Source organism: Solea senegalensis, linkage group LG2 (genome assembly GCF_019176455.1).
Source record: "Solea senegalensis isolate Sse05_10M linkage group LG2, IFAPA_SoseM_1, whole genome shotgun sequence".
NCBI lineage: Eukaryota > Metazoa > Chordata > Actinopteri > Pleuronectiformes > Soleidae > Solea > Solea senegalensis.
This window is the reverse complement of record NC_058022.1, coordinates 28598640-28626018: the sequence shown is the minus strand read 5'-3', so window position 1 is coordinate 28626018 and position 27379 is coordinate 28598640. Positions and strand designations below refer to the sequence as shown.

The 27379-nt window shown below is 43.7% G+C and overlaps 1 long non-coding RNA gene across 2 annotated transcripts; it reads left to right on the top strand.

The window, feature by feature from the left end:
• Positions 1–1494: 1494 nt before the first annotated feature.
• Positions 1495–27379, top strand: LOC122761050. 2 transcript variants are annotated; one of them, XR_006358521.1, is made up of 3 exons: positions 1495–1912; positions 3223–3362; positions 27116–27379. It is a non-coding gene; the product is annotated as an uncharacterized LOC122761050 (long non-coding RNA). The 2 variants fall into 2 exon arrangements; XR_006358519.1 differs by having other exon boundaries at positions 27113–27379.

Here is a 27379-nt window from a genome sequence, read left to right as displayed (position 1 = left end):
CGTGTCCTCTTTGACAAAAAAATAAATGTATGTATAGCCTAATAATAAAAATTAATAACAATAAAGGGATTAATCAGAAACAACAGTGCACAAAAAGTGTGACCGTGGACGTGGAAGTTAAGACTTTGTTGATGGTTGATTTCCTTTTGCCTGCATCGTTTTTGTTTTGTTTTTTAAGTGAAGGGGGGCATCAACCAGTTCAGCCCCTTGATTGATGATTTAATTAGCCATACAGTGGCGAACTGCAGGAGGACAGGACACAAAATAATACTTTATTTACATAGCCAATCAGGACGCTGCAAAGGTGGAGCTCTCGCTCTCTCCCTCTCTCTCTCCCCCTCTCTCTCTCTCCCTCTCTCTCTCTGACATGGCTGAGATAGTTGACTTGTTTAATAAATGCCGGATCCTCCCCGTTAACTGTCGTCTAAAAAGAAGGGGGGGGGAAGTCAGTGTAATAATGTTGGAATATTCCTTATATTAATCCATCGGGGTCCTCGCAGTGAGTCAGTGGCTCTCTGCGGTGACTTTACACTCACTTTATTGTACTTTATGGTATATTTTCTGTTCTTTTAGTGTCGTCGGAATATTCCCACAGAGGCTCAGTCATCTCTGTCACTGCTGCGCTGCACCGTGCCACACATTTTAGTTTGGATTCGCTTTGGTGCCAAGTGATGCGTTTGGAAAATGCACCCAAAAAAACAACAGAAAAATACAAATAATGATGTACTATACTAATAAATGACAGTTAAAATAGACATACCTGCAGGTGCATTGATATGGCAGATAGGCCTGTATTACAGGGATTAAAACAAATATTTGCTGCAAAAATAAATAACACCTTAAGTGGTTTTCTCACTTTTTTGTCTTACATTTTTTTCTTTGATTTAAAAAAAAATCACCATTTGTTTCTATAAAGATTTTTTTCCAATAATTATAAAAAAAACAAGTGAAAGTAAATGTAAGTCCTGAACTAAAGTGTATTATGACACATTAATGGAAACATTTAACAAATGTCACTACACTTGGCTCTGATTTTTACAATAAAAAAGGCAAATGTTTGACACTAAGTGACAGTCCTGAGGGACGTTTTTGCAGCGTGCATGTAATCCGAACATCCTCATTCCTTTTACAGTCGCAGTCAATTACAATAACGAGAAATCTGCGGGACTTTTTTTCCCCCTCCTCTGTCCAACTCCAGCATCCTAACACATCAACTACATTTCTGCAAATTAAACCGAATTGAAATAGAAAATTAAAAAAAAAGAAAAATCCTTACGTGATTGCGGACAGCGTGGACGCGCTCCAAGTTTCTCCCCCTTTACTACAACACACACACACACACACTTCCACACACATATCCACACGAAGAAAGAGAGAAAAAAAAACCACTGTCGCCTGTTCTTTGCTCCGCGTCGAAGCCCGACATAGTTGGTTTCACTCAAAAAGAGCAGAGATGGAGAAAGAGAAAGGAGAGTGAGGGGAAAGGAAAAGAGGAGGAAGAAGAGGGGGGAGAGGAAGGAGGAGAGAGGAAAAAAAAAACCCTCACGTTCAACCCAGAAGATGCTCACGTTTGGCTCTCCTCAATTATCCCCTCCCGTGAAGATAGGTGGCGTGCGTTTCAGGGGGCTTCTCCTCTGTGTTCCATGGCAAAGAAAAGGAGGTGGAAAGAAAAAAAATGTCATTAGAAGAGGCGTAACACGTCAGTCCCTACCCAGGTTTGTTTCCTGGAGTGGGTGTAAGACATCAGTTGTAAACCTGCCCTAGCAGGAATAGCGGTCCCTCCCTCCTCCCAACTATTTCTAAGGCTTTATTTCTAAGGCTTTATTATCACCGGTGGAAAAGGATCCGCTCACCGACGCGCTCCGGTATCATCCCTCCTCACAACTCCACATCTTTACTCTCCTACAACCAGGTATGTATCTGCTCTGTTTTTTTTAATTCACAGCCTCTTTTTTTCTGGTTTTTGTTGAAGAATTGTTGGATCCTAAACTTCCACGACGCGTCCGCGTCAGAGTAGAGTTCAACTTTGTCTTACCTGCGCAGGTGGAAGAGAGGTGCGCTTCTTTTCCCACACGTTTCATTTTTTTCCCCTTTTTTTCCACCTCCGTGATGTAGAGGCGCCCTGCAGATTCCTGACAGCCGAGGAAATGTGCCTTGTGCGGGGCGTTTGGCACCGCACAGCACCGCTGTGCTTTGTCGGAAATAAGGCGATATATGGATCCCGTTTTCCGTCTAAGTCTCTCCAGACTGTGTTACTGCATATTAGTGTTTATATCGTTGTGCCAAACGCCCGACGACAAACAAAACCACTCGTCAATATTCACTCACACTAATAACGGTATTTGCGCTGATAAATTAACTGGCGAGTCCAACATCCCACACAAGCGATGTCAGTCTTATCTCTTTTGTTTATGCGCCATTTGTGCCTTTAAAGATTTTTTTCTTTCTCTTTCTTCTTATGGTGCGGAGTCAGCTGGCACATTTGAACAATTACTCCCCATCTGCTATTTATTAACTGTTGACAAGACTGTTTGGATTTAGTTTATTAAACCTAGAAGAGCAATTTTCTCAAGGCGCACCCAAGTGTTTATTGAAGTTCTATGAGTTTTAATCAGACCACACAGTTGAGGCTTATTGCAGGCTGCAGTTTCTTTTCCTTAAACTCTGGATTTGACCCTAAAATATGGGGAAAAAAAAAATGTTTTTTTCGCCGCCTGTGCAAAAAAAAAAACACCCAACACTGAAAGCGTAAAACTTGATCAGATTCAGTAAAAAAACAAAATCAGTAAAATTCACAAAATAAATAAAAAGTGAAAAAGATTTGTTTTCTTAAAAGTGGCCCAAAAAACCCCACAAAAGGAGTTTGTGAAACTTTTCTCAATGAAATAACTCGGAGTGTCACGTTTTCGCTGCAGTTCCTGACATGAATTGTGCTTTCACTTATAATAAGAGGAAAGATAATTCCCTGCGTCCTGCTGCTGTTTGCTGTGCTGTTCATGTTAATGCCACTAAGGTGACAGCCGATCAGCTGAAAATCAAAATTAGATAGGCACAGAGCCCCATTGCCGCTCCTTCTCATACTTTCACCCACGGCGCTTTTTTCTTTTTTACAATCTGCTCCTTCATCCAAGTTGCAGTTTCTTGTCCGCGTCCGGCGCAAGTGGATCCTCACGCTCATGTCCTCATTGTCGCTGCCGCTGCTCTGTGTGTTTTTCCCGTCAGATATCAAGGCTGAAATCAAGGAATCGAGTCCATGCGAGCTGCCATCTGATCCCACACTCACTTATCAATGAAGCAAGAGATCATGGCGGATGGCCCCAGGTGTAAGAGGCGAAAACAAGCCAACCCGAGACGGAAAAACGGTAAGAAAATCACGGGGGAGACAAAGCAAGCAATCGGGAGGGATATTTGTTTGGATGTGAGCCTGTTTTGAAGGTTTCCACTGCGGCTCGGCTCGCGTGGAGGTCCGCGGCTGGTGCGCATATCTGCCTTCCCCTCTTTACGCAGGGAGAAAGGGACCGTTATCCAGAGCACAAACTGTGCGTAAACACACCCGTGTTTTGTTGCAGCCCCACTCGAGCCTGTGGAATCTAAAAAAAATTTTTTTTAAAAATAGCGGTTTTGAAAAGTGTGTTTTCAGGGGATTAGTGTGTAAAGGCTGCGAGGTGGTTAGTTGGAAACTTGAGCATGTTGGAAAGTTGGAGTGTAGCGGTGCCGGCTGGTTTGTCGCCGGGACAAAATCCGTCATGGGGGACTGGGCTGTGAAGCGGTCACTCAGAGCATGGGTGGCTGCATCAGTCTCGCTGTAAAAGTCCAATCTTATGACTTAAGTGTGATTTGCTTTACCCCACGCGCTGGCGTGCGTTCACCACGACGTGTTTGTCCTTATTTGTCTTCTACAAAGCACATTTGAAGTCATTTGTCTGTTTTCTGTGACAAAGGGAGTTGTGAAATAATTCACAGGAGGGTGGCAAGTTGTTTGTTAACTCGTACGTTTTTGTTTACCTCTGAGACTATTTTTTATTTTTATTTATTTTTTTATTTTAGTGGAGTAATTCTGTATAAATAGGATGACATGTCCAATAAATGCTGGACATTAATTGGGTCTGGGCTGTGGAGCTGGAGGTGGAGATGTGTTGCTTTTCTTTCTCCATTTGACTGCACACTTTTCCCACAAGAGGCAAATCTGCAGTGACATTTCCTGGCCCCGTTATTCCTGATTATTCCATAAAGGCTCCAAACACACTTCACATTCACACTGACAAAAACGAAGCAGCAGCAGCAGCGTGTGTAAAACACAGAGACTGCATGTTCAGTTGAGGCTTCTTCTTTTTTTATTATTAATATTTGCCTCTTTTTTTTAATCTCTGCCCCCACAGGTTATTTATCTAGATCAGATTTCATTTATTGATTTCCCACAATCAATAGCAGACAAGCATTTTGTTCCACACTAAATAGCACAAGAGCACAACACGAGAGCAGGAGATTTCCAATACAAATATACTGTACATTTGCAGTTTTCCATACACTTAGAAGGGGGAAAAACCGAATAATAAGACCCATTTAGAGACATGACAGCCTGTTAAACTGCATTGCCCACCTGTTTTGTAAAGGACGAGCGAGAGGGAGAAACGCAGCTTTATTGGCTTTTGTACCAAACGTAGCATTTGATAAAATAATATTAGCAAAGCAAATATAATTTTCACACCCTTAAACCTGACAAGAGACGGTGAGCTTTGGCAGGACGTGTAAAGAATATTTATATCTCCAATAAAAATGGAGTCACTCCTTCATCCAGGAGAATGTAAGCTACATTTTAAAGAAAATAGATTTAATAGTGATCTAGTTTTAAATGTGAAATATGAATCCTTTTTTCTTTTTTTTTCTTTCTCTCATACCTCTGCCTGATGACACCCCCTCATAACCTCACCTCCCGCCCTCCCCTACTCACCCCCAATCCTCCCCCCTGGGAATGCAGAGGCTTATTGAGGCTTGGCCACTCTCCTCTCCCTCTCCCTCTCTCACTGTCTCTGTCTCTCTGCCTGTCTCTCTGTCCTTTTCCTGCCTGGCTCTGTGGAGAGATGGTAGGGCAGGGCGAAGCGTGTGACAGCCGCTAGGACAGACTGATTCCTCCAGCAGTCACTAACACACACACACACAAAAAAAGAGAAAACGCCTCGAATGCACGAAAAAATGTAGCGCACATTAACACAAACACACTCACACACACACACAGGAATTTTCTTTCTTTTTTTTTTATTTTACCAGATGGACAGCGGATGCATCCAGACTCGCTGTTTCCTCCTTTAACTGTCAAATCAGATGAATATACACACATTTGAAATAAGTACAATTACAGCTAATTTCACTGAATTGATTTCGCTGTTGTCAGTGTGTATGCGAGCATGTTTTGGTGTAAATTATAATCTCCATGCCACCTGTCATTATTTTTATCCCAAAAAAAAAACCAAAAAAAACTCCTGTTTTACATGTTTCTATGAACACCGGTGCTTTTTAAATATTTGATCTGCTGGATATTTTCTTGAATTTAATCCGTCCTCACAGACTGAATAAGTGGGATTGTGTTTTTGTGCCAATTAGTGTTAATGAGGCATTTGCTCACTAAGTTGTCCGACCAATGACAGTGTCATCCAGATGACTGTTGGCCTTGAGGGCTGGAGGTGCTACTGTAGCTTTACTCACTCACTGACCGGTCTGTCATGTGGTATTTAACCACAGTACATGACTTCTCCCCTCCTCATCCCAAACCCTCTTCCACGTCGCTGTGAAGCCCTTTGTCTCACACCACCCCTGGAAGTGAAATGGCAGCAATATCTAAAAGCAACACAACCTGAAACATTAGTTTTCGTCGTCCTGTTCCTCATTGTTACGCCGCAGAAAAAAGAAACAGAAAAAAAGAATAAGAGGAAAAAAAAACCCTGCTCTCCTGGTGTGAAACTTGATCTCAGCAGCGTGAAGTGTTTGAGAGTTTGGCCCTTGCCAGGTGTTGCTTGTCACATCCAGCTGTGAGCGCCCAACAGAAAAGCACTCGCACACCTGTCCTTATTTTCTTATTACTCAACCGGTGCGAGCATCAAAAACATGCCTTTTCAGCTTTGTAGTCGTGTTTATATTTGTGTGTTACGCTGACTCTTTGCACTTAAACTGTGGCCGCTTTCGTCTGACCAGAGGATTAAAGAGGAAATGCAGATGGAGGGTTTTTTTTTTGGGGTTTTTTTTTTGGCCTTTCTGGTAAACGTTTGATTCTGCATTACCCGTTTTTGTTTTATTTTTCTCTGCTGCATGACATTTCAATGTCAGGACATGTCTTCAGGAACACACTGATTACATAATCCGGCTTCAGCAGAAAGCAGAAAGACGAGGCCGGGCTTCCCTCTCGCCTCACCGTCAATCTCTGGCTGCACAAGTTTGATATAATAATCTGAATGTAGTTTTTAAAGCTATCGCAGATTCACGCTTTAGAAAAATAGGGGAAAAGTGTGCGTCTAAGTACGTGCGGGGGGGGGTGGGGGTGGGTGTAGCCTTGCTTTTAGACGTAGACAATGCCAGATTTCTGCCAGTCTAAACAATTTGTCCATCTCTATTATTCCTGTGCCTTTTTTAAAGTTGTGTTCGCAGCTCCCACAGTAGAGAATAGAGAGAGAGGGGTAAGACAAGGTGCTCCCTTTCTTCTTCTTCCTTTCTGCCTTCTTCTCTCACCCTCCGCCTCTTTCCTCCCATGTCCCATCCACCGACCTCCCTCCCTCCCTCCCTCCTCCTTCCTTACCCACATTTTCCCTAAGGTAGGGGCATTTTTTTATTTGCAGAACAAGGGGAGGTGAAAGGGGAAAAAAAGGGGCAGGTTTCGCAGCGCACTCTCAGACAATTGATTGTCACTGGTAATGTGTTTCATTTACATGTTTATACCGTCAATAGTGGCAGGGGGTTGTCCACCGCGCCATTCACTGCTGTCATTCCCATACGGGGTTGGGCAATTGTGTGTGGAGCAGCCAAAGCGACCACCTTAAGCTCCTGATGGATTTTTCCTTCTTCTTTTTTATAGAGAGAAGTGGGAAATAAGGGATTATTTTGTTTCAGCAAGTCAAATAATTACTGTGCGATATTACAGGTACCAGCAGGAATCACTCTGCAGCAGGATGGGAGGTGTGTGTGTGTGTGTGGGGGTATGTTGTACTCGGAGTCTCACAGATAGCAGGAGATGATTCCGACTGGAGTATTTTTATAACGTCGGCCTTGTGGTTGAATCAAAATAGACACATTCCAATTACCCCTTGTAAAACAGCTAGCAGGTTTCCCTCAATGCAGGCTAATAAGGAGGCATATTTGTCCTGTCACAACTACACATTGCACTTTGGCATGCTGCGTGAGGCCTTATTATTTTCCGGTGCGTACGGTAGCTTTTTGCATCACTTGATTTTTTTTTTTTTTTTTTAAAGCTCCCTCTCCCTCGGCTGCAGTCGTCACAAGCTAAATATATCCATCTGCTCAAAGTGTGTGAGTCAAGTGTATATAGCCAAGCACATAAAAATGAATGGACTTCCCTTACGAGACCATTGTGATTTCAAGCGTAGCGTCGGTATATAGGAGGGGAAGAATGTTCCCTCTGGGTAACAGTGTCAGTTTTGAAAGGGATCAGTTTGTCAAAGGTCCAGGAATATTTGCAGTTATTGTCGCTCACATGATTTTATTTTATTTTATTGTGTGTGTGTGTGTGTGTGTGTGTGTATCGCGGGGAGTCAGAGATGCAGTCATCGCAGTGTGATATCTTCGGCTTTCAAGCTGATATGTTATTCAACAATTCCTCTAATATGTGCTTTCCACAAGGAATTAAACCAGGAATGTAGCTGAGCAACAGCATTCACACACACACACACACACACACACACACACACACACACACACACTATGCACGCAACAGCGAAGCACAGTTTTTTTCATGCTTTGATAAGGCAGATAAAAGCAAATACTGTAGCATGGCTTGTGGCAGTACACACACACACACACACGCACGCAAACTAATGATCATCTTGACTCCATCTTGGACACTGGGCAGAAAACTTTTTTATCCATCCCTCCTCCTCTTCCCCAAAAAATAGCCAAGAAACATTTTTGACACATTTTCTCCTTCTTTTTTTTTATTATTATTCCTTTTTTTTTTTTTTCAAAATACTTCCTTCTTCGACCGCCCGGCTTGTGTGAAGATATTTTTCGCCTGGCGGCCAGAGAACACACACTTGCAGAGGCACCGCGAGCCCGGACCCCTGACACCGCGGGTCTTTGGAATGCCTTAGGTACGATTTCACTTTCGCTCACATCAATGCTGACCTGAATGCCTTTCATATCTGATCCGCCGTGTCTCTCCTGGTAAACATCCCCCGGGGGGAGAACAAAGAAAGGAGCTCCTCTTCTTCTTCTTCTTCTCCCTCTTAATCACAATTCAGCCCCTTTCGCCGCCAGCAGCAGGGCTACACATTTGCATTCAGCATCAGAAAAGGGCCTGAGATGAAAAGGGGGGCGAAAAAAATGAGAGCAAGAGAGGAGGAAAAAAAGAAGAAGAGGAAGGGGAAAAAAAATAGGGAGAGAGTCAGAAAGGGGTGGGTGGATGGTGGAGAGAAATAACTAGGGTGTTTGTGGTTGTTTGTTGGTCGTCCCCTGGTTACAAGCCTTTTATAGCCTCCCTACTCTAGCAGGGACCCGGGCCCCTCCTGACAGACAGATAGTGTTACGAGATGGCATGCCCACACTATTCATGGCCAGTCACACTTAAGAAGAAGAAGAAGAAGAGAAAAAATCCTGACTGCGACTGATTGGATTGTGTGTAAAGAAGGCGACGAGGGTCAGGAGCAGGTGTTTTAATGATGCTCTTTTATTTTGTCTGTTTGTGGAACAAAGTCCTTCGACTTAAGCTTTAAAAAAAATGTGCTAAAGGATTTTTTTGGAGTGAGGAGTGAGATTAGGTGTGGTCAAAAGTAATATTTGCAGACTGTCATCACAAAGGGAAAGTTTTTGTACGTCCACTTTTATAAACAATGTGCTATTAATCAAGACGGTTATGATATACCTTTATATTATAGTTCCCAGACTAGATGTGTGCTGATCATAAGCAAAGATTCTGTGGGGGGGGGGACTGGTAGGGACGGATTGCAACAGCTCTTTAAATGGCATCATGTGATATGGATTCCAGTTTTTCTTTCTTCCCCTTTTCTTTCTGTTCCTTACTCAGAACTTTTTCTTTTTTTTTTCTTCTTTTTGGTTAAGAAGAAGGATTATTGGTACACCTTCCCTCCCTCCCCCTCCTGGCCAAGCTGCGTAGGATTTAGGCAGATTTACTTCAGCAAACACCTTTGGACACTGGGTGAAAGTAGGAGTCTGTTTGCAAAAGGGCCCTTTTGTTCAGAGAGGTTCTGGATAATGCCTTACCAGGCAGCCATGATATTAACCCATGCTTTGGAGGAATGGGGTGGTGGTGGTGGTGGTGTTGTTGGGGGGGGGTGGGTGGGTGTTGTTAACTCTTTGTATGAGAACTCTTTGCCTTCTGTGCGTTCCCTTTGGCATGTCCACTGACCGTCCCTCCATGTTTCCCCTTTGTATTAATAAGCTTTAAGCTGAATTGCTTGTGCTCGCTCTGTCAATGTGAGATTCCTGTGATATTTGTGATGTTTGGGAACGCAGGGCTGCAGTAGTTGCAGTGTATTTGTGGCGATGTGCACACACACACACACACACACACTCTTTAAAAAAAAACAAAAAAAAAAACACACGCACAGTACAACTGCCACTGCCAAGAACGATGAAAGCGAGAGCAGTGGCTGGGATCCGTTGCTTGACTAATACCCAGGCATGAATCAGCCAATAGTGAGCCAATTCTGCCCCTGTGACTTCCCTTTATGTTTAAACGGCTATAATGATGTATCGTCCAAAACAATGTGGTGACACAGGCAGCGGCGTGGCATTCCCTGCATGCTTTTGGCCCTAACTTTGCCTTTTGTTTGTGCGTGATTTTAAAAAAGGCTGTTTTACTTGTAAACAAGCCCCAGTTTTTTTTTAAACTGCATGGCAGCTGAACTGTTACTGAACTTGACTTAAAAATCAAGAAAATTGGTTTAATTCTTGCCTTCCTAACTCCAGGCGAGGGCCGTGCTGTATGTAGATTTTAAAAGTTGCGATGGGGGGGAGTGTAGTGTGCGTCTGCTGCATGTTAAAATTAGGCTGAGAGCTGTGGCGGTGACACGGCGGTTGTCAGAAGTCTGGATGACTCGGACACCGACAACTCAGGACGGTGTGAAAGAAGCAGAGATGGAGAGTGATGGAGCAAAGGTGACAGACTTAAAGGTGTTTGTGGGAGCGGCGTTCTGCTTGTCGAGCATTGACACACCTCCCTCCATCCACTCATTTTCTCTGTCTCAGGATTTGACAGGTCGTATCAGCCCCCATCTTCATGTTGGTGTATGTCTATTCTAAAGTTGCAATGCAATCAGATGTTCTTCTCCTGCTTCCCTGACTTTATTTCATGCTTGTTTTCTCCTTTTTTTCCTTCTCTCATCCCTTTGTTTTCGTTGTTTTTTTTTCCCCACCTTCACTCCTTGCAATTTTGACAAAAAGCAAACACAGAAATTGAAACGTCAGTGGTCCGGCAAATAATTGCATGCATTTGGACTTTTTCATTTACGTGTGTACACTCTTTACCCTAAGCTGGCATGTTTTATGCATTGTATGTGAGGGAAATGCATTTTGAAATATCATGCCTCATTTGAGTGTTTCTCAAGTGAAACTGCAAAGTCTTTATTTGGACCATCCGTTCCATCTCGTCCTGCTGTTTGCACTTATTCAGTTGTTGCACCGTGCATCGCCTGTGATTTTCAACATTTTCCGCGCGTCGACTTTTCCTATTTGCGAGGGGGCCTGGGTGAGACACGCGGCAGGTTGCTGAGCAGGTGTAAACTTACATTTCGATTTCATAATTAAATGCTGCTCGGGCAAAAGAAAAAAAAAAAAAAATTTCCTAACAACATTTTAAATGCATCTTCGCCTGGATGCACCGAAGGAATTTGGATGGCAACTGTTCCACCAGATGAAATGTAGTGTGTAATCTCGCTTCAGGCCAAAATTACGGATTTGCCTTTTTGCAATGTGCAGATTTATTTTATCTTATTTCTTCTTTTCAAATATTACTCTTTTTATTTCGGATTCATGGACATTTATGTTTTGGGGTAGGAATAAAATCCCTCAAATGTTCCCCCTTTTTTTTTTGTTCTTTCCGTGTCCAGCTCTGGGCATTTCAGAAAATCCAGTAGCTCAGTATTGATCAGAGAAAACACTGACCTGTCAAATCAAATCTATTTTTAAAGTGCTTTTTAACAAACAGGGTTGTGTGTTAATAGCGCAGCAAAGGAACAAATACAGATTAAATCAAAAGGAACAAACACATCGCAGCTGGTTGAAGCTTGTGTGAGAATGCTCTCCTGTGCTTCGTGTGTGTGTGTGTGTGTGTGTGTGACTTATCACTGCTGTCAGCTGTAAAGCAGGGTACATGACGTTTCTGAGGAAAGGGAGAAAAAAAGTAATCATCCAAATTGCCCATTAAAATGATTTTCTCCCCTTTCTCTTTTTTTTGGGGGGTGGGGAGCTGCTTCAGCGGTGACACCTTTGTGCAAACAAGTGTTGAAAGCAGCCTTCGGTTTTTTGCTCTGATGTCGGCAACGCCGATCTGAATGCGACTCTCGCTGTTACATGTGCACACACATGCATTTAGGGACACACACACACACACACATAGTACGTACTCTTTGATGTATGTTTGATTGTCGGGTGGAAGAGCTCTTCTGGCAAGGTCACAGCCACGTGGAACAATCAACAACAGATCATCAGATTAAGGCATGGTGACATCTGGAAATCTCGGGCCTTTTCCGCACGTTTTCTGCATAGCATCCTACCTTTCGCTCCGCTTTATATAATATGCTATTTGATCAGGACTCGCGCTCTCCCTGTAGTTCATTATTCAGAGGGTGTCTTGCTTCTGTGCCACCTAAGTGCAACCCCTTTTTTTATTTTTTTTTTAAGTTAACGAGGACACGTCTGCTTTCGTTTGTGCTCCGGTCTCCCCCCACCACCACCACCCCACCCTCCCGTCTCTCGTTGAGGTAAATTCAGATGTATTATCTCAGCTTAATTGCAGCTGATTGCCAAGCAAGATTAGGACGAAATTAGGTCATTTTGCGGTTACACAAATTTCGCTCACTTCCACGCTTTCATCTCGGCACTGATCAAGCACCTTCTTAACCGGAGGTTGCAGGGAAAAGAGGAAATGGTCAGAAATTACACTTGAGGTCTCTTTGCTATTCAAACATACATTTAACCCTTGGCAAGAGTGAGTCAAGGACAGCTAAAACATGGAGGCGGCAGGGAGGCGGCTTTGGCGGCATCTCAGCCTTTAAATGTGATCCGTGGAGCAGTCAGTGGACATGTGTAGCAAAGTCAGCCCTGTTAGAAACTCTGACAGGTGAGCGCACGTGTTAATAGATTCTGACTGGAGAGGGATCCCCCTCCCCTGGACGCCTCATGTCCCGCCGCTGTCAGGCGCGAATGTCAAACAAACACCTCCTCAGGTAGCGGGGGGATAATCACAGCGACAGGCTTGTCCTCAGCCTTTCTGACACGCAGGGCGAACATGGGCTGAGGCTGCAGCGAAGAGGAGCTCTGTGTGGTTTCAGGCTACAGTTTGGTTCTGGCGTTTGGGGCGAGGTAGTAAACATCGCGAGCACTGGAGGTTACAGTTTGACAGGGACGGGCTTTCTTTGCATGTGGTTGTAGTTTTGGTTTTGGGTAACATACTGTAGCAATCCAGGATTTGGTTTGGGTTTGGAAAAAGCCATTGGATAGATGCTATGTGATTATTATCATTATCTACTTTTTTAAAGTCATGATGAGGTGATAAAATTGAGGTTGGAGTGGTTCTTTGCTGTAATTTGCTATTGACGCCTTATTTTTTGGCCTAAAGATAAATGATGTGATTCATGTTATGGCTGGATCTGGTTCTGGCTCGCGTTCAAGCTGTGATTGCTGGAGAGAAGGCCTGGCTGCAGAGGGTATTTCCTGACTGAGACTAGATCAGATGTAGAGATTTAAGCTCAGACTCTGACTTGGCCCTGTGACTTATCCTGAGGCTCTTTTAGTCCGGTCAAAGCTTAATGACTTGTGGCCATGAGGTTGTCTTTCGACATCACTGAGGGTTCAAATGTTTACTATAATCTTAATGATTTTTGTTGGAGCCTTACAAAGTTCTCGAGGGAGCGGTTATACGTCAAGTACGTGCCTTATTTTTCTGAAAAACTTGCAGAATTTGCCCGTTGCTCCATCAGTCGGACGTAAACCAGAGAGAGTTTGACAAATATGGTATGTTATTGGATATTTCTGCCTCAAACTTTTCCTTTTGTGTGCCCCCCAGTCCATCTCTCTCCCACCTATAGTTCCATCAATCCCACCAGCCAGTCATGTAACCAGTCAACCCACTCTAATTACTTCTCCCCCACCCAAGGGAAGCTACTTCCTTATCGCCCGGCCGTCTTGCTCCGGCATTCCTGAGATAAATTCCCCACCACTTTGTTATTCTTACTACTTAGGGGTATTGGAATTAGCATGGCCATCAAAGCAGACCTTGTACTCTGCCTTTTTTCTCACAACCCCCTTTCGACCTTATCAGTGGTCGTACATTACAGCCGGGCATGGGATGTGCCCACGAGCTGCAGAGGTGAATAACGGACAAAGGTATCAAGCCATGTGTCTGACATCAAAGACTGGGATGATGAAGCGATGCAAATGCGCAGCTCGCGGCTCTTCGCTGGAGCCCTGGCCTTTTTGGATGTGCAGGTACTTCTGGGGGCTGCGTGGTAAAAGGATTCATTAAATTGCACTTTGCGGTCCAGGTAGCGAGTGTGTCATTTCATACTGTGTTTGTATTCATCAGGAATGGTGTATTAAAGGGCTAAAAAGCTGTCACTTATATAAACCGCGTGAGTTTCCTAACCTTTTAGCCTCTTCATACCTGTTAAAACATCCACTTGGCAATTCCAAACACACATGAGCATCCTTGGGTAAATAATCAGAGCTCCATTCATCCCTGCAAACCCTTCTTTTTGCACATGTGTGTGTGTGTGTGTGTTTGAGTGGGACATAGCCCTCGCTTCCTTCCCTCCTTCCTTCCTTCCTTCCGCTCCGCTCCGCATGTTTCCCAACACGGTTTGATACCTCAACAGCATGCAGACGCTGCCTTATAAACTGGCAATCACAGTATCCTTAATGTTATTACTTTTCATAATTAGTTACAGCAACACTCATTCCACGACTGGAGGAAAGGAGTATTCCTTAGTAATTAAGGTAATGAAATATTCATTTATGCTACCTTTTCAGCAGTCTCACAAATGAGGCAGCTATGCTTAATGTCCGCCCTGCCTCTGATTTTATTATGATGGCAGACTGGCACATCTGCAATTAGTACTCGCACTGACAGTTAGTGTTTTGTGCCGAGTGGTAAGCAGAGGGAGGTGAGGTGAAGCGGCAGAGAGTGGGTGCACCCTGGTGCGCCAGACCCCGCCCTCCTCCACTCCACTAACCTTGTCTTTTTCTTTTTCTTTTTTTTTTTGCCCTTTTTTGTTACCTTTATCTCCTCCTCCTCCCCCGCCGTCTCCTCCCCGAAGGAGAGGTTACCTTTTCCCAACGGTGCAAAATCAACTTGACATAACTGTTCATCAGTTTGAGTCCCTCATCCACTCCCCCCCCTTCCTTCGTCTCTCCCCCAAACTCCCCACCTCACCCTGAGGTAGTTTGCATCAAATCAGGCCCAGTCAAGCTTCAAGTAGAAATTGGCAGCCCAGAACCTGACAGTGGAGAAGAGAGGGAGGGAGAGAGAGAGAGGGAGAAGGCAACCAAAAGCAGGCAATTCTCAAAACCTGAACTATATCCAAGATGGTAATCATAAGGTCAAGTTTTGGGGTTAAGTGCTAATTAGTCCGTTTAAAATGTGATTGAACTGGGGGAAGATATGGTTTTCTTTTATTTCTTTTCTTCTTCAAAACCAGGTACACTGCGTCGTATTAGTGGCGATAGAAATGATAGTGTTGATTTTAGATTCCCGCTAACATCTGTGAATTCCTTCACCATGTTTGCAATTTAGAGGCCAGATCACAAACAGCCAAACATTCCGATCGTCTTTGATGTGCATCATCATCCCCATCATCATCCTCAGTTTCCCCTTTGATCTTTTAAAATATGCCAAGCAGCATCATTGCCATGATTCTTTATGTTATTATTATTATTTTTACTATTTTAGGAAACAAAATATGTGAACATTTCGCCGGGAAGTCCCCGTGAATATGAATTATCAGCCGGAAAAAAGTAAGTGACAGGACTTTAAGCTGTGTTTGTTTTCTGCAAGCCTTTGTCATTTTTCTAAGAGGGCACTGGACAGTGGAGGAGGCGGGGTTACAAGTGAGCGTTTATGTGCCGTTGATTTGAAAACGGCTGACATAAGCAAACAGTCACACATGTTCACCAGGCACAAATGTGCCGTCTCTCTCTCTCTCCCTCTCGCCGTCTCCCTCTCTCCCCTGAACCTCTCACTGTGGCCATGGGAGAGAAGCAGATGAGGACTTTGTAATGAAACTTTTAGTCAATCTCGCTGCTCTAGTTCTGTCGCCGCCACGTCACAAAGCTCAAAATGATTTGTCCCCCCTCAACCCACTTCCTCACCCTTCCTCACAGCTGTCATATATTCTTATTAAGGTTGTGTGGGAGAGGTGAGTGTTATTGTGTTTTTATTCATTTCTTCTTCTTTTTTTCAATTGTGACTGTCCATAAGCGTATACTTCAGCTGTTTTTGACCCTTGGAGGATTTTGACGTTTAAGTCTCTTTTTCTTCATTTCCATATTTCTCTTTTCCTCACTGTCACACCTTATCTATCGTTCATTCTTCCTCTCTCTGCTCTCCCTCTTTTTACCTCTCTTCCTGGCACTTCTTTTTTTCTGTTCCTGTCTTAATCTTTCTTTTGCCCTCCCATCTCTCCCCTCCTTCATATTTGGTCCTTGTTCCCCCATTCTATTCCCTCTCTCTGCCCTCCCGTCCTCAGCTATGCATGTGCTCTGATGAGCTGATGGCCATTGCGACAGGGCAGCATTGAGGTAAAACGGTGTGACGGCAGAGTTTTGTTAAGCCGAGAACAAAGGCTTGGAGATGCTGGGCCAAGCCATTGTCCCGCGCCCATATTGGCCTTGCCACAGTTTTGCAGGATTTAATGCTCTGTTTACCTCCAGCCTATTGCTACTAATATACAAAGAGGAGCTTCTTCCTTTTAGACACACCCAGAGTGGTTTAAGATAGATCCATAAAAAGTGACTTGTGAGTGCTATTTTCTCTTTATGTCATACTTTAGAGAAAACACACATGTTTATCGGGTGTCGTAAATTAAAATATCAACTCCGGCTTTGTGTCGTTACGGGGAGTTGTTGTATTTTTCTCGAATCCTTGACATCTCGCGTCAAAACAAACTAACTCGATGTTGTCCTAAACTTCAAGTTAATTCAGTAGAGCTTTAAAATAACACGGAAAAAAAGAGGAAGCACACTGGTGTGCGGAATTATCTTGATCAGCAAAAACCTCTGCCCACATACTTAGAACAAAGTTGACTACATCACTTTTAGACACCACAGCTCCTCGGAATAAAGGAAGTTTTATGTTTCTCACATCTGCAGGTCCATGTGACATAAATGACTAGTGGAGAAATGATTAGTAGAGGGTGTACAACACGCTCTGTGCGGAAGTCTTTGTACCGTCCACGGTCCGCTCACCAACTGCACATGCTCTCCTCCAAGTGGACTAGAAAGAAGTCGCTATAATAAGAACAACTACGCGGCTGTGGTGTCCGCAGCTGTCCGTGTGCACGTCTGCAGAGGGAGTATAATTGAGGCCTAAGTGTCTGTCACTGTGACTGGGAGACAGATATGAAACAAGTGTGTGTGTGCGACACACAGAGAGAAAAAGACTCTGTTTGTGTGTGTGTGTGTGTGTGTGTGTGTGTGTGTGTCTGGTCCATTGGAGTTCCCCTGCATGGTCTTTGGGCAAACTGAAAGCACTGCTCAGTGGGATTAGAGAATGAGTGTTGCTGGGGGTGGCTGAGGGCGGAGGACAGAGCACAGGAGGATTCTGGGAGTTTTTCCTGCCCTACAGCTGGCCCATTGCAGTGATCTCGATCGGTCTGCTCCAGAAAAAAAAACTCACTTCAAACAACAATGAGCCTTTATTTGTTTACAAAAGGGTTAATATGCACACCTAAAAATCCACATTTCGGATTGATTTTGAGAAAACATTTTAGAAATAAAATCAAAAACAGTCTCTAGAAACGTGCTCCCCCCCCCCTTCCCACTTTGCCCAACATGTTCACTGTTGGACAGTGAGGTAAGATGGCGTAAACATTTCACCCAGAATAATCTGAGGTGTCAACACAGATCATTTTGCCCCATTTTAAACAAACAATAAAAGTTGCAACGCAGGACCTAACGCAAGTTTCTTTCTTTTTTCTTTTTTCTACGTAAAAACATCTCCCATTAACAGCTGAGGGGGGCTGCGGAAATTTTAAGGAAATCTGCCACAGCGGAGTGTTTTTCTTTTCAGTCACAGTGACATAAACATAAAAACAAAGTTTCAGAGTACAAGGGGTAATAAACACAGTCGAAAGCGCCGTCATCGAACCCAATGATATTTTCACGAGCACATAAAGATTATGAGTCCATTCCAGTAGCACCCATCTGTGCTTTCATTTGTGACTGTATGCTCAGTAGTTAAAGGGGAGTCTGAGGAATGGAAAGGGGGATGACTTTCATTTGGTTAAATAGTTTGTTAAGGTCAAAAAAGATAAGATGACTGTAACCTCTTCACCTTACGGCCAAACAGCCCATAAACCTCAGCCTGATTTACAAGTGAAGTGACGGCTGACAGTTGTTTCGCAGAGAAAGAAAAACAAGTGAAGAACACTTCCTGCCAAATCCTCCGCACATTTCTCCGCCGATTAATGGGTTAACTAAATGAAACCATTTGTCAACAGACAAACTCACTCCATCCAAACCCCTTTCTGTGGCTGATTTCCCCCCCTTCTCTCTTTTTATTTAAACAATTACAAAATTACAGTAGATAAAAATTGAGCAGCGCCGGTATTTATGCAATCAACATAACGAAGAAACAAAACAATTTAATGTGGAAAAAACCTCATCATTCATCTGCATTATAATTGCTTCTCTTTCACATCTACGGGGATGGTTAATTAAAATTGTGATTAAATGCGCCTGCACTGCCTAAGATGTCTTCCCCCTAAACAGGTGCTACAGAATTTAAAAGTAAAGACAAAAAGCTAATTAGCATTGGAAATTGAGAAATTGCCTGCAAGAATCGGTGTTAATTTCACTCACTGATGAGGTAATTTATAAAGGGGGAGCTCGAAGGAGCCTGTGCAACACGAGAGATTGCAACACTGACTCCCCCCCACACACACACACACTCTACCTCCCCCCCACCGTATCCGCGCTTTCCCAGCATGCAGGTGAAGATGTTTGCAAAATATTGAAGCTATTTGATATTCTGTCTTTGTTAGGAGTTCATTTGTGTCCTCGCAACAGCTAGAGTAAACACCCAAGACTAAATAATGACTTATAAGGGCTTTACACACACAAATACACGCAAATACAGAACCAAAACAGCACGATGAGAAGTTTCTTCTGTGCTGTTGTCTGAACCTTCTCAAAATGGTTCATCTCTCATTTGCAGCTTTGTTTTCAGGGTCAAGCAGCTCGTTCGGCACACAAGCGGCGGGTTCTCAACTTTTCAGTTCAAGTTAGGGAAAACACAGCATCAAAATTGTGGTGCTGTGTTTTTTTCCGATTGGACCGCGATCGGAGCGGAACCCGCCGCTCGAGATTTTGGCCGCCGTCCCGCGCGGCGCTCAGACTTTCCAGAAACTACACAGATACTGCTGATCTTGAGCTCTCATTTACGCTCCCACTAGTAATTACCTGTCATTGGCCATCATTATAGTTGGCCTTGGAGAAATGTCAGGGCTGGAACAAGACAGAGTCAAACTGTTCCATCATGTTATGAACTTGGCTGTAACTGGGTCTCAACTCCCTCTGAATTCCCCCAATGGTCTATCTAATCTATGTTGCCTGTCTGTCTGCCTTGGAATGTGTCAACGTGAACCCAAGTTTAGATGCGTCTCTCCATGTATTTGCTCATAAAGTGGTGGGTGACCTCATTGGTTTGTTGCCAGCAATGTTTTTTGGTGGTGAAGATACTGACACTCGCAGCCAAAGTTCTTTTAATAGAAAGTAGAGGGTAGTAGTGGTGGTGGTGGTGGACAGGTGAAAGGAAGGGTTGAGTTAGCAGGCCGTAGGTCATTAGGCTTCCCCCGGCAGTGGAGTAGAAGCATCAGCTCGTACGAGGTAAAATAAAAGGAATGGGGCAAGCCAATTTGCTGAGACCACAGTGTGCCAACCTTTCATCATAACTGGGGCCTTTTGCTTTTAGATTAAGTCCAGTGAGCAGAACCGGGCCGCCTGTCAGTCGTTAAGTCCAACAACCCCCCACTGTCTCCACCTCTTCACTTTTTAACAATCACCTCTTTCGCTCATCCTCAAATCTCCTCTAACTTTTATATATATATATATATATATATATATATATATATATATATATATATATATATATATATATATATATATATATGTGACAAATGATGTACTTTATACCCTTCATCTCTCCTGTGTGTGACGCGCGAGCTCCTCGTTGCACTGCGGTTTTGTCATCCCATTCTTTGTCGTAGAGTCAGTTTCAAGTGTGGAGGGGATAAACCTCGCCTTAACTGCTTCCTCTTTGCATGGAAATACATGTACGGACTTCATGAAACTCCCATGTCCTAAGATATCAAATCTTTGAAGGAAAGAGTTTGGGGAAATATGTTTTTGAAGAGTTTAAATAAGGTGATACAGTCAGTGATGGACAGAAAATAGAGCGCATGACGAAATGTGTCTGTGGATTTTCAGAGCTTCTTTATGATTATTTTATTTTTTCTCCTCTACATCCTTCTCTTCTTCTCCCCCCTTCTCTCTCCCTCTCTGTCTCTCCCTCCCCGAGTCACTTCGCTGAACAGGTCAGGCAGTAAGTGACAAGGTATTTCGTCGTTTTGTGAACCTTTGCCAGACTTGATTGTTCAGTGCAAGTGTAGTGTAACTGAGCCGCTTGTAGCTCGTCGGAGTGTGGAAAATAAGATCGCAGGCTGATTTTTTTCTCTCTCTCTCTCTCTTTCCCTCTACTCCTTCTCCTTCCTTCGCTCTCTTTTAGCTTTTCTGACACTCTGGTGTGATAGTAAAATAGATATCCAGTGGCTCAGCCACAGCTCCCGTGCGCCACCGTTGCCGTCGTTCTTCATACGCTCCCGTTCCACCTGACAGCTCGCTGTATTACTCCAACATTTACACTTGCACCGGTTTGACCCATGACCACTTGTAGCCGCCTATTATGCTATTACCACCCAGGCACAACCACACTGACTCCTCTGTTTTCACCCAGGTTAAGAATGTGAGTCATCGCTGTGCTGGCAGCACGGGTCAGGAGCTCTTTAAGTTGTCGACACGTTCATGCACCAATGACACCGGGATGAATTCTAGTTCAAACCACATGTTATGGACTCTACACTAAAATGTGAGTGCATGGCGAGGATGTCCCACTCCATACAGAAGTGACTCCTCAGGTTTAACGACTCAAAACTAACTCTGCCAGTTTTCATTTCTTTAATCTTCTTTGGATTCAAATTCATTAGCTGGTGTAACAAATGGAAATTTTTTCCAGACAAGTTGATTTGTTTTCTGGAAACAATGTCACTGCAGTCGTAGGTTCTTCCATTATTATTTTTTTTAATAACCAAAACTGTGCTCCACACCCCCGAAGTCCTAAAAGTAAGAATATTTCATTATGGTATTAATAAGCAATCAGATTGTTACTTCTTTAAAACCTAATGAACAAAGTTGGTTATAGTTAAATGCCTTGTACTTAAGCTTCTAGCACTAGAATTGCCTTTTTGTTAATTATAGCTGACCATATTGGGAAATGAACTCCCAGAGTCTTGTTGAGTTAGTGCCGTGCTCTTCCTAACCATCTTCTCAAAGCCACAAAACAATATTTATTTTGTTGCCGAGCTGGCGGCGTGATACTGTAAACTATACATTCCCCATATACATAAGGTGAAGTTAGTAGAAGATGATGTATTTACCAAATAACTGTTTTTGAGATTTTCTTTTAAAGCTAAAGTGGATTCCGTGAATGGATGTTGCTGGAACTGGGCTTAATGTTTCTAGGGCTTTTAACAAGGATATGATGGTGTTGTGTGTATCGACGCGAAGGTGGTAGAGTTTCAGTTCATAGCTGTAAAAAGGGATTTCCGCAACTTCAAAAACATGCCAGAGCGAAAGCAGAGGAAAAGCCTCCCTGAAACCCTGCAGGAGAAAGTGGTACGACGACACCAGGGGGAGAAAACAATCACTAATATTAGGAGGAGGCGAGGAGGGAGAACACACACACACACACATAGAAACAAACAAAAAAAACCTAGAGTTTGTTTATGTGCACATAATGTGAGTCTGTGCGCCCGGTGAAGCGCTGCAAATGGGAAAAGTATGCGTCGGTTTCTCAGGTAACAGGATTACGTGGGCACATAATTGATCCATTTGGGGGAAAAATGACAGGGCTCTAAAGAGGCCTCGGCTTTGGAAATGGAGTTTATGAAACAGGCATTCGTAAATTCAAAGGAATCAATATGTCAATTTTATTACATCTCCGGGCCAGATGGGCATTAAAGGCACAGCTCATCCCTCTGCCTCTCAACCTCTCTCTCTCTTCTGTCATCTCGTTCCCTGCGTCTCTCTATCACTGTCTTTCTTCCTCTTTTCTCTCCCTTTCCTTTTTCCCCCCCGTATCTTTCTCTGTGAGGCTCTCCATTGTTCCGTTTTTGTTTTTGTTTTTTTACCGTCTGAGTTGTGACAAAAGTCTGTTGCTCTCCCTCTGCACACTTTCGAAAACACTTGATAATTGAAAAAACACCTGAAAATACAGGAACCTGGATTCCTCAGCGCCTTTGTTTGTTGGCCAAAAATTACAACTTCTCTCCAACTACGAACGTGGGTTTGGATTGTGACGAGAGGTCGAACCTGTCGAGCAGATGAGCAGTAAAATTCGGAGATCGTTGTCGGCCTTTGAACTTTTTACTGCTAACTTTAAAGTCATCAAAGTCGTCTTATTTACTCACTTTTTAACTTTTTTCTCTCTCATGCTACATTGTTCATTTGAATGTCAAAGGTTTCCACCTCTTGCCCCCTCTCCTCTTTATAATTCCCCCCTTTGGTTACCAGTTCCTTGTCTCTCCTTGTCTCTCCATCTTCCTTTCTCTTGCAGTTAACCCCCTACCCCTCCCCCCCAATCGAGGGGGTCCTCAGTGGCCATTTTGTTGGCAAGATTGTTGTATGTTTGCCACTCTCGCACACGTGTGTGGGTGTGTAACAAATATCCCCGTGCAGGGCGAATGCCTCCGCTGAAATATGTTTGTCAATGCAGCTGTTAACTCGACACTATTCCTCTTAAGAAGAAGCTGTCAAAATAAGAAATAAATAAATAAAAAAGGAACAGCAGCGAGAGCACAATAAACACTTCCAGAGCTCAGCCAATAGACGAGCTTTGAAAAGAAAAGAAAAACAAGGAGAGAAAAAGTGGTTGGATGGATGGATGGGGCAGATTAAACATTCTGCATTTGGCCCATTAAAATATTCACGTTTCATTTAAATACAACGGCATCCCAGGCAAGATTTAATTACCATCCAGCACTATAATGCAAATGAATAATGCAGCAAAGACTGATGCAAACGGATAGAAATATAAGACTCCATCGCTCAATAGGTTTAGGGAATTAGGAGGGGAGGCAGGGGAAGAAAAGGGAAAAGGTTAAAAATGCCTCTTGATGTTCACTGCTTAGTTGGATTTCTGAAGAGAGAAAGGGATGGACAGGAAAGGGGTAGTGGGTGGTGGTGGGGGGGAGTAAAGGAGCTGGGGAGGCAGCAGCAGCAGCAGCAGCAGCACAATTATGAGGCCCAGCTTCCACAGCGTTTGCCAGGATTTTCCTTCTCCCATTCCAGTAGTTCATTTTTGGAGTAAGTAAATAATAAGAAGTTGGTGATGCTTGCATTTTTAATTCCACCCCCACCACTTTTCTTTTTTTTTTTTTTTTGTTCAGTTCACTGACTGACATCTGCTATCAATGCTAAGCAGGTGTTCCCGTGCAAACAGACGTGCCCCTGTTTGTGTTTCGCCATCCCCGCCACCGTGCACCCAAATGAGCAACGTGATTAAGAATCCTGTAAATTTTTGAAAGGAAACGGATGGCTGCCCGGCTAGAACGTAATTACACCGCCACCGACATCCGCAGCTCACCGCTGCAGCAGCCAGAGCCAAAGCAACAGCAGAGAATTAATAATATATAATGGCATCTTTCCTTGTAATTCATAAATGAAATAAAATGAAGGAGGAGTAACCACTGATAAGTTTTTTTTCTCCCCCCCCCTCCCTCCCTCTCTCTCTCTGTGGTGGTGGAGGGAGGGTTGTAGCAGCAGTGGCAATTTTCAGAAATTGAGTCGAGACGATCATCTCGCATGATGTGTTAACTCTGGGTGTGTGTAAGAGAAGCAGGGAAGACTGATTTCTTTCTTTCTGCTACTGTCTCGTGCTTCTCTTTTTTCCTTATGTAGCTCATTTATTTACTAAATGAGGCCTCTGCATATGTTCCCTCACTCTTTTGCTCCCCCTGTTTTGCCATTATGTGCTTTCATTTTGCTGTATGATCATACATGTATTCGCTATGGACAATTAGCTATGACATCTCTAGTGGCAGCTAACTTCCTTTCCTTGAACTTCAAAGACGGTCGGCACATTAACTTTGCAGAGTCTTCCACCATCTTTTTTCACCCCCACCTTGTGTTACAGAATGGGCAGTTTTTATATTTCCACAGACTGGGGGGGGGGTGGATAAGGTGCTACATGTAAAAAAAAACGAGTCTAGAAAAGTTGAAATGCAGCTAAGGGAGACCACGGATGAAAAGTAGGAGATGAGGCTGAAATGTGCTGAGGAGGAGGGGGAGGAGGCTGAGGAGGATGAGGGAGTGTGCAGATGGTAACCTCTGGGGAGGAGAAATGAGGTGAAAGGAGTGAAGCAGGAGGAGGAAAGAGGAAGGTAGCGTGACACACAGGCCAACTAAAAACCTCTGATGAGACCAGTTTTGACAGACTCCTCCTCGTGGAAGGAAAATCTGATTATTTTTCTGTTACGACCGTCCTCGGGTCATAATCACTATATCTGCAAGGTACGGAATCATCTTAGTTTATACAGTGTGACACTCGGATTCATCATAGAAACCCAGTAAAGGTGCAACGGGAACATAGTCAAACATGTTCTGCGACAAAGGCTGCTACGCTCCATATCCACACAGGGATTTGTAGAGTTACCAGAGCCTTGTAATGCACTCTCTTTTCTTTTTTTTTTACCCAATTTATATCCATATCTCAGGCTGTGTAGCAGTCACGGCACCTTAGATAGTGTCTCCTCCCACATCAGCTATTGATAGTGTCTGACAGACATTGTTTGGACAGTGAAAAGTGCATCTCCCTGTAAACGCTGGCTTGCAAAACAGAGGCGACACTACTCTCCTGTCCTCTAATCAGAGCCAGAGATGGTTGCATCCTCCCTTTCGGATACGCGATAATTACCCTTCTCTCTGAACGCTGGGGCTTTACTCTGAGACGGGGAGGGACAGATGCTGACAATTATATTAGGATGTGTGTGTTTGTTTCTCCCTGTGTGTTTGTAAATCCCTGTACATCGCCTTGTAGCTACCTTTCCCCCCTTTGCCACAGCTGAAAGGGTAAGTCCACAGCTCATGATAGGAAATAATAAGGTGTAGTAATGTGTGTGGCTCCCAGCTGCAGCAGGACAAAAACTGTTTTTGTGTCCGCTCGCTATCTCTATAAAGAACTGCTGTGGCAGAGATCAGTGGGTTTACTGTATGTGTTGCTCAGTGGGAAGAACAAGGCGCTGACACTGTTGGGGTGACAGAGTTCAGGCTTATTTTGGAGAACAATACATCAGAACATTTTTCACATAAATTTAAAATGATAATTGTCCGTCAGCACCATATATTGACATGCAGTGAACTTGTGTTCCAGAAGAAAGTTTGTTTCCGATCGATCCGGTGCTTTTTCTGGAGCTCTCAGACTATATTTTGTGGTCCTCGTGTGCTCAGTTCACTCTAAGTGGACCTTTAGTATAAAAAAAAAAGTCAAACTACTTTATAAGCCGAAGAATTAACTAAGTGTATATTATAACGCAGGTTTAATTCATCTCAAATATTTGAGTGATGCAGGATAACATGTTGTGCTAGTGCAGCTTTATTCATGTGACAAATAATAAAGAACCTTGAATGATGAGCTTGAGTTATGTATGTAGAGCAGAAGGTCACTAAACTCCAGAGGTTTGAAGCCCATAAAAATTGAACAAAGCATCACAGTTCCATGTCTAGTAAGACAAGTAAAGTATTATTGTCACTAATGATTCATTATCGCAAATAATCATGGTCTCAGACTGGCTAGTAAGTAAGCATAACATATATTATTAATTTATCATTATTATTATTATAATGTGAATGGCAAAATTATACAACATCATTGAATTTAACTTTTGTTTTATCAACTTGTTCAAATGACCAGACACGGCGTAACACACTGTATGTGCTGTTCCGTTGGAAACTTATAGAACACGTTGTACTACTTCAGTATGCATGTGTTAATATGTAACAGTTGACTGGAGAACGTGGTTAACATACATGACGGCAGCGCTAATGAATGAACAGGACAACGGCGGCGCTTCTCTGCCGCAGCCCCGCTGTGAGATGAAACAGTCGCACACAGAGCGGACCGTTGTAACCTATAGAAAGCCCGTATAATAGCGGTGACAGTGTAAGTAGTGTCAGGGCCAGTGTTACTGAAGGAGAAAGACAGGACAACTCTGTTTCAACTATCTCTGTCTGTGCTTGTCACTGTGTGTGTAGACGGTGTTTTCCTCCTCCAGCTGCTGGGAGATAATTCGGGTCACCCCGGGCTGCAGGGTGGATTGGGGGGGGGGGCACTGACGAATCAAGGGGGCGATTGTGTCTGGTGCCAGTCAGTCGTAATTAAGAGCAGGATCAGGGGGTGGAGGCACACACGCACGCCGCCACACATGCACAACTGATAGACCTTAGGACATAAAATCACATAAACACACACACATGCACAAAGACATATATGGGGACGCTCACACACATACTAAAGCTAGACCCTCTATACAGAGCAGCTCACCTGAAAATAATCGCTGCGAGGGGCAGCAGGGGATGCAAATGAGGCCGGAGGTTAGCGTGGGAAAAGTGGAGCAGCGTAGCCTGGGACTAGGTGATCCTCCGGGCAGGGGGCCGGCCTCAGGAGGGGCCTTTGTTTCCAGCCTCCGTTTAAAAATACCCAGTGTGCACCACCTCCTCCTCCTCCCCCCTCATCCCCCACTCCTCTATCACCTCCCCGGCCCTGCCAGCCAGGGCCAAGCAGAGAGAAAAGGAGTGATATATGGTTTGTTTAACAAAGGGAGAGGTGTGCGCGCGTGTGTGTGTGTGTGTGTTTGAGTCAGCATGCATTCAGGTTATTTTCATCTGCAGTGACAGATTTGTTATATCAGTCAGATGTTGATAGTTTTTTATTGGTTCAAACTGCAGTTGGATGATTATATGGACGTCTATATTTCATCGTATTACATATAAAATGTAATGTTCAGTGTTTTATCAGGACCTTTGTGACAGAAAGTCCTAAAATCCTTGTTCTCCAATGGCCACACAACTGTGAAAAATAAACTGTCCATTTATTAATCAGTTTTCCTTTTCTCTTTTTCTTTTCGGTGCTGGTTGGTTTCCACCTCGTTGCCTCTTCGCTCCAAAGCAGGTAAGCACTTGAGCTCTTGACACATGCCACATTACATAAAACTGAACCTGTGACACCTTCATACATGTACCAATCTTCATTTGGCACAACAGACGCGCCGATGATGGCGGTGCACATTCAAAGCTGGTCATCTTGCCTTTGCCTGAGCACCTACAGTATGAATTCCTAAGCTGTAATGAAGAGGGTGGTGGGGGGGGGGGAGAATGGCTTTATGAACAACACGTTCTCATAAATATTCAAAGAGTGGAACACGAGCTGTAAAAA